Source organism: Parasteatoda tepidariorum, chromosome 8 (assembly GCF_982258835.1).
Source record: "Parasteatoda tepidariorum strain Cologne lab strain chromosome 8, Ptep-v5.0, whole genome shotgun sequence".
In the NCBI taxonomy this organism is placed as follows: Eukaryota; Metazoa; Arthropoda; class Arachnida; order Araneae; family Theridiidae; genus Parasteatoda; species Parasteatoda tepidariorum.
In genome coordinates this window covers 9077500-9083707 of record NC_141762.1, presented here as the reverse complement: position 1 = coordinate 9083707, position 6208 = coordinate 9077500, and positions in this window count along the sequence as shown.

Here is a 6208-nt window from a genome sequence, read left to right as displayed (position 1 = left end):
CTAATTGCACACCAATTTTTAGCAACCACTAATTTTCAAGCAACAAAGGGGCAAAGTATGTCTGTCTCATCAAGGAGAATATGCAGTTGCCAACCTTGAAGCTCTAGCTTCCCATAATATTTAAAATGGTAGCCTAAAAGCAATTTAAGATAAACTTAATTTGTTTAATTTTGCCCTAATTTCAAATCTTTCCTGTATCATTAATAGATATTTAAGCTGCTTATATGCAATGGTGGGCATAAATTTATTAAACTAATAATAAAATGTCAAATCATTAAATTTACTACCACTCCTTTATATGTTGTAGCCATTTAAGGGTCATATTTTTCTTTTTATATTTTAATAGCGGATTCGTAAAAGAATCCACAATCCGCTTAATGGTATGGAAGCTATTATTTAAAATTTTCAATTTTTTAGTACAGTTACTTCGAACGACCTTCACTCTAAAGTTAGATGTCAACCAAGTGAACGATTTTTAAGGGTTGCTTATTGACTAGCCTGTCATTAAGTCACTAACCTGGTTCTACCAGGCATAGAATACTCAATATCACTTACCTGGTTCTGCCATTGAGTATTTTTGGAATTAATAGCAATATAAATGAATGTTACTTATTTAAATAAGGCAAAAACAAGAGCTTAACAGGAGAAATTTGAATCCTTTTTTTTTAAAAAAAATAGCACCTACCTGGCTTGAAGCTGATTCAGTTTATTCTGAAAAGTATGAATTGCTTTTTAAAGGTGCAGATTCACCCATTGTTTTATTATTTTAGAGTGGTATGACGACAACTTTTTAACTGCATGAAACTGCCCAAATATCGTGTTTCAGCACTCAACGAAAGTATACTACTTTCGTTGTATGACTTCAAAATTTGTTTTTATCGATAGTAACTTTGCCAGAACCCCTAAAATAAATTATTTTATTAAAAATAAATTTATTTTTAACTGATTAAAAATAAATTAATTTTACTTATTTATACTAAAACAATATTAATGAGGACACAAACCTAATTATTTATTTCGAATTACTTTCATTATGTTTCATTATGCAATTAAAATAGTTAAATTATTTCATTTTTGTACTAAATGAAATATAACCTAATAACTTTTTAATTTAATTAATGTTTACATTTTCGACTAGCAATTTAAAAATTTTAAAGTATAATTCTAAAAATATAAAAAAGTACGAAAATTGGGAACTTAAAATGAAATCATGTTTGTACAAAGAAATCTAATTTACTAAATAAATCAATTTGTTATTCAGTTCAAATATTACATGCAAATGCAAATACATTGATTTATACAAATAGTTGTTTACCTACAAATGATTCAATTTGGCTGAAGTGTGCAATATCTAATAAGATGCCACATTATACATAAAGAAAAAGAAATGTCTAACTTATAAAATGTGAATAAAAGTTATTGCAAATGACGGTAAAACGGAAAATAAAAACAATAAATAATCTATCTATCTATATTATATAAAACGCTAATGCGTACGTATGTATGTATGTATCAATAAAACCGATGATATTTCTTTTCTCGCGCTGGCAACAGTTTTCATTTTTAATTGATTGGATTCGGCGCGCAAGAGCACGTAGTGAGCAACCAGATAACAATAACCAGAGTGAGCATTATCAGGTTGTTCAATTCAGATTCATGCACTAAAAACATGGCAATATTTCATTTAAACTCAATTAGGAATTAATTAATTAATTGAAGTGGGAATGCTTTAAAAGGCCGCTGTTGAATTGATATTTTTCTACTGGGAGCTACCTAAACGTCTAAAAAACGTTTAAGTGTTTGTATTGAATGCATTGAATTTTTTTATATTTCGCGTTTATTTGTGCATTGAATTTTCACGCTTTAAAATGCAGAATATTAGTGAAGCAATATTTGATAATTTATTTTGCTAATATGTTTCTTATTTAGCTAATGTTTTGATTTTTTCACCATGTACAATCTAAATAGCTAATATACTTTTTTAAAAGCCAATAAGAACATTGGTAGAATTCTTCTACATAAGTACAATACTATGTCTTTGATGATAAAATACTATGTCTTTGATGATAATATATTATGTCTTTGTGCTAGAACATTGTGTTCATTGGCGAGCGAGCGCAGCGAGCCATGGTTCACGGCGTGAACCACATAGGATTGCGTAGCAATTCTCGGGGGTTGGCGAGCGTTAGCGAGCAGGCGGTGGAGCCTCCTAGTATTATATAAAACGCTAATACGTACGTATGTATCAATAAAACCGATGATATTTCTTTTCTCGCGTTGGCAAAAGTTTTCATTTTTAATTGATAGGCTTCGGCGCGCAAGAGCACGTAGTGAGCATCATATGGCTAATCTATATTATATAAAACGTTAATACGTTTTAATAGATAGGCTTCGGCGCGCAAGAGCACGTATGTCTAATCGGGAGAATTCTCGCCAAATTATCCAAAAAAATTCTCACAAAATTATCTTCATCGAAGCCGATGCTTTACATCCGGCGTTCAGTACTATTTCATGTTGTTTTACAACACATGGTTTTAGCCCTCTGGTGGGAAAGACTTTAAAACAAATCCTATAACAGTTACTTTTCTCAACAACTGAAATTTAGAATAGTGTGATTAAGAAAAATATGCGAACTGTTTTCAATTTTAAATTAATATTGAAATGCACAGGCTTAGAATTTTCTACAGTGAAAAGTTTTCGGAACTTCAGTGTTCAAAAAAGTATACAAAAGCTAGACGTTAAGAACGTATCCAATGAGCGAGCAAAGCGAGTATCGGAGTGCGAATCAATCCGAAATGAACTGCGAAAGCAGTTTCGGGGTTGGCGAGCGCTAGCGAGCAGGGGGCGAAGCCTCCTAGTTTCTATTAAAACACTTGCAAGGGAAGGGAAGCGTGACTCGCCAATTTTGAAATAAACTAGTGGGATGTATGCCTTATGAGGAATATTTTTAGGGGGCAACATTCGTTTCGGCCTATGAAGGTTCTATGAGGGATAAAAAATAATTCAATATATAGAAAAATCGGTAATTTATTATTTCAATGCAGACTATTAGTTATTGTAATTATCTCATACTCCCATTAATTTTGTGGTACTTTCACGTACTATAATGCATATTTATTGTCAAAATTGATTTCTAAAATTTTATGTATCTGTTGTTTTTCAGAAAAACCTATTAGGTTAATTTAAAAAAAATCGGCATCAAATTTTAAAAAAATATTTTTTCAATTTTCTTTTTAGATTAATTGATGTATGTAATTGCGAATTAATTAATTAATTAATAATTAGTTAATAATTGATTATTAGTTCATCAGTTTGCAAATTAATTAACCAATTAATTGCAAATTAATTGGAGTATGAGATAATTACAATAACTAATAGTCTGCATAAAATACCGATTTTTCTATATATTGAATTATTTGTTATCTCTCATGGGAGCTTCTATGGGCCGAAACGAATGTTGCCCCCTAAAATTATTTCTCATAAGAAGGCCCACTAGTTTATTTCAAAATTGGCGAGTCACACTTCCTTAGTTTCCCTTGTTAATCATAACATCAAATAAAAGATTGTTTTTTAGTAAAGAGCTTTAAAACTGAATTAAAAAAATCTAAAATGTTATATTGAAAAACTGTAGAAAAAATAAATAAGAGAACAATTTTATAATGACTGATCGGGAGATTGACTCTAGACAGAATGACCACAAAAAAAAAAGTGCCAACACAGTTTTTTTTAATGTCTCTAAAAGGTGAATGTATCTGTAATCATAGAAAGTCGAGATAACAATTTGTTTGCGGCAATTTAGAACTGTAAATAAGAGACAGAATTGTCTCAGTGCTCAACCGATACTATAAAATATTGTATTGAGAAAATAAGCCCAAAGCAATAAATAATACATAAACAATTAAAGGAAGCAAGGAACGTTTCCCCTAAGATAAATATGTTTCAGCTATTAAAGGGCTCTGTGTTTGGTAAAAAGGCAATGAGAAACAGGAATTAAAAAAATGTGTTGAATTGAAACTGAAAAAATCATCAACAATAAATAAATAAAATTGTTACACGCATCGGAAATGTTTGAAATTCCCGAACCTAATTTCCTAAAATATTGAAATAGTTTAATTTTATGAAATTGTTTTGTATAATTTACCTTTCCTAAAACCAACTATTCAAAAATTTCTTTCCTAAAAGTATTTTTTTTAATAGTCAGTAATAATATAATTTTTAAAAATGATGTCTCCGACCGGAAGAAACCTTAGATAAAAATAAATTTAAAGATTTAATGGTGTTGCTGACTTTAAAACCCCCCAAAAAAGACTCTAATTTATTTTATACATAGTATTTAATTTCTTATTTTAAGTGAGGAAAGGACTAGGACCTCGTGCATATTTCATACGTGTTAAACTCATTGTTTTTTACCCACAAAAAGTATTAAATAAATAAAAATTTTCGAAGGGAAGGTAGTAGCATTTGAGCAATTCGTCGAGTTTGCATAATCCTATAAGGAGCATTCACAATGAATGCGACTTCCTTTCCTCCGTCGGGGAAAGGCGAGAACCTGATTAGTAAAAGCTCGCATGAAACTCAGAAATCCTTTTATCTTTTGACGACGATCGTAGGTACAGCAACCACATTCCGTCTGAATACTGACAGTTAACAAGTGAATATAGGCTATCCTATTGGCCATAAGAAAGACAGGATGCTGTAAGAGACAAAAGTAAAATCAAATGCAAACGGGAACCAAGCTTTTTTAAAGTAAATATTTTTCACTAATCTGGTTTTCATTTGTCCTGCAGTGGATAGATCGTAAAGACACGGTTCCCAGTAGAACACCGAAGTCAATCATCACTGCCTGCAATCAGTAGGTGACCACTTTGAACAGCCTGCTTAGGGACCAAGGATTCTCGGTATCCGTCCTCGTTAAATTGTTCGATCGTAAATTGCTCGCAGGTCACCGGGGGGCTAACAAAGCATTCGTATGCAGAGGATGGCAAGTCTTCGGATCATCTTTAGAGATACCATCACCAATAGCCCATTGTGCAGCTCTCATGTGATGTAAATAAAGTACGTTCAGTACTAGTTTTCATTCGCATGCAAAAAAACTCGCATCCATTGAGAATGTACTTTATAGGGCCAATTTAGCCTAATGCGAGTCACACACTTCCGATTTCCGCAAAAAGAAAAAAGGGGATTTTGATAGATGGATTTTTCATGTGAAAATATTTTTCACAAATAAGTTTCTCATTCTCTCTCAACGAGGATCGAAAATGAGGGGTATAGTGCCCTAATTCACATATCAGTCGTGATTTGTTGTTTAGCCCTAGAGCGCTAAAATATTTAAGGACCATTTTTACTAAAGGCGATTCACGCAGTTGTGTGTCTCCTTCTTTTCATCTAACCTATTTCTAACCTAAAAGATAATTAATGATGCGCGCCTGTGGTACCGAGGGTCCGTTTGTAGGGGGAGGGTACTATTTTCATAGAGGGATTTTATATAGGGGACAAAATCCTTTTTCCAGGAAAACGGCATGAAAGGGAAAAACAATTTTCCCTTACCATCGTTCAATTATACTCTCGTTAACATATATCGTTCACCGTTTTTGAGCCATTTTCAAAAATGTCTGAGTTAAAATATATAAAATCTTCCAGAAATGGTAATCTCTTGCTTTACAAAAATGATCTCTGCAATATATATCGATAATATAAGGGCGACACAATTTGTTGGAGATGCGAAGATATCAATTCCAGGGCAAAATTTATAATAAAAAATGGTACCAAAAATATACAGGTAAGCAATTTATTTTAATAAATATTATAATCTTCATTATAATACCCAGCTTAATATTTTACATCGAATTCACTTTTAAAATTTTACAATCGAATTTATACAATTATTATTATTTAAACATTAATTTCATTTTAATATATTTGATATTATCTTTCTTTGATATAAATATAAGAACAAAGTGAAAATTTAATTAAAAAAACTCATTTGATTAGGGCCGTAAACAAGAGTCCGTATTATGAATCACATATTTAATAGGAAAATCGCTCATTCATTTTACACAGTAAACAGACATTCAAAACAACTTTTTTAAACTATTAAACATATTCCTAATTTATTAATAAATTTATTTCTATATCAATTTTAAAATACAAATGTTTATGTAAATTTAAACTGTAAATTTATAAATGCCATTTTAAAAACAAACTGAAA